This window comes from Octodon degus, unplaced genomic scaffold (assembly GCF_000260255.1).
Source record: "Octodon degus isolate 3935 unplaced genomic scaffold, OctDeg1.0 scaffold00148, whole genome shotgun sequence".
NCBI classification, from domain to species: Eukaryota; Metazoa; Chordata; class Mammalia; order Rodentia; family Octodontidae; genus Octodon; species Octodon degus.
The window spans coordinates 6,842,948-6,845,207 of NW_004524724.1; positions in this window are offsets into that span (position 1 = coordinate 6,842,948).

Sequence of the window (2,260 nt, forward strand, 5' to 3'; positions counted from 1 at the left end):
CACATCTCAATCATTTTTATTATTATAATTCAACTTGGGGACTGTGTTGAAAAGTATAAAATATTTTAAGATTCATTCTTACTTTTTTAAAGTGTATTTGGTACGTCTACCTTATGCAGCTTGAACGCTCTGTGATCCTCCTGTTTTCAGCCTCCTCAGTACTGGGAGTGCAGGTGTGCGCCACAATGCCCAGACTCAGAGGCTGGCTCAGCGCACCCAGGGCGGGGCTAGTGCAGCATGTTGTGCCTGGGATTGAACATTTTTACTTTTAATGACATTAGTCTCTAAATTATCAGTTGCAAAGTTTCATTTTGAGAACCTTAAGAGAAGCAGCTTTCATAACCTTCTCAGATATGTTCTAGTAGCAGTGTACACGACAGTCAGAAAATGCTCTTCTGAAATGTAGGCTTATTTCCTCTCCTCCTATATTCAGTGAATAGAGAGGACCATTCACTTCTACTGTACGTAACCTTCTTCATACAATCCCAAAGTAATGAGTGTTCTCAAGTTCTTTTCTTTTCTTTTTTATTAGTGAATAAAGTCACTTTCATGTAGCTATCCTCCATGATAACTTTTCAGTAAATTGGGCATTTTTATTCTCACCTATACCTGTTCTACTTATGGCAGATTTCACATCAGCGTTCGTTCAGTTTCTCAACTAAGAATCACACATTTGGAGATTTCCTTGTCACAAAGTATACTTCTCTGCCTTAAACAACTGATTTTTGAACTGCTAGGTGTACCTGCAAGGATACAAAGCTATCAGCTGCTACTGTTGTAGGTAGCTAAATTAGATAAAAATATTGTAGGCAGACAGACAGGGCCCGCAAGAGACAATATGGAAGACAAGGTGACTTTGCAACTTGGAAGAGACAGACACTCCTGTTCAGGCCAGATCTCAAGACAAAGGAGTAAATAAATGCAGCTACATACTTCCATAGAGATGGGGGGATCAGTGATTGATATTTTATTTTAAATAGGTATCAATCACCTTGAAAGAACCCAAATGAGTCACTAACCCAACCCCCAAAAGGAAGAGACCCTGTCCTATATTCATGCCCACTTGCTACGTGACTTGCTTCCCTACTTGGTACTGAATTTAATTTTACCTGAGCAATGGTGCTTACAATTTCATTGGTTGACCATAGTTTTGTCCTACCTCATGCCCACCGAATCAAGTTTCCATGTTCTCCAACACCTTAGATCCGGCTCACCGCATGTTTTCCTCCTTAAAATTCCCTGGAAGAGACAGCTCCCTGGGGACAATCCGCTCGGGGGCCCCTTCTGTCCCTCTCTTGGACAGGAGCTTTCTTTCCCCCAATAAATATATTCTGCTCCTAACCTCCCTTTGTTTCTAAAATTCATTTTTCGGTTTTAGAGAACACGACCTTGTCCCAGGTACCTTTCAGGTCAGAAAGAGATCATTTGTTTACTACATCTCTACCATCTAATCATACTAATTGCATCTGGAGTATCACAGAGAAACAGTATTCCCTGAAAACACTTTGGATGACAGAAAGCAGACGTTGGATATGCCCTCATTTTAATAAGCCAATACCGAACAATTTTAACGAAGTTTACCTTTCATGTTCCCTAGATAGGAAGTGCTTCTGTGGAAAGGCTGATTGTTTTTTCAAAGAAAAGTAATTTGTACAGTCATGATCAAAGGGCTTAAAAGACACCAATAAAATATATCAATTCACCAAAAGATATTTATGTTTATGTTTAATGCTCTATGAATGGTTTATTACTAAGAAGTTAAACAAAATAAATTTGGACTTCAAGTTGCTTTTAGTTTATAGCAGATAAAAAGTAGTTAAAATGATAATGCAGATAGGCTTATTGCACACACTATTTAAATCCAATTGCAATTCTTGAAGTGAGATAATGATTTTCAAAATAGAACAATGAAAGTGTGTGAAAAGTTAGAGCTATTAAATATAATTAAGCCTTTGCCTCCATACAAAAGAACAATGGAAAATAAGAATATTTTGAAAGGGGCTGAGAAGAGAGCTCAGTGGTATAAGTGATTGCCTGGAAAGCACAAGGACCTTGTTGGCCACCAAAACGGGATGTGGTGACACAAGCCTGCAATCCCAGGGCTGGGGAGGCTGAGACAAGAGGATCACTGAGTGTCTGAGCTATGTAGCAAGACCTTGTACCAAATAAATAAATAAAAGATTCTTTCTTTCTTTCTTTCTTTCTTTCTTTCTTTCTTTCTTTCTTTCTTTCTTTCTTTCTTTCTTTCTTCCTTCCTTCC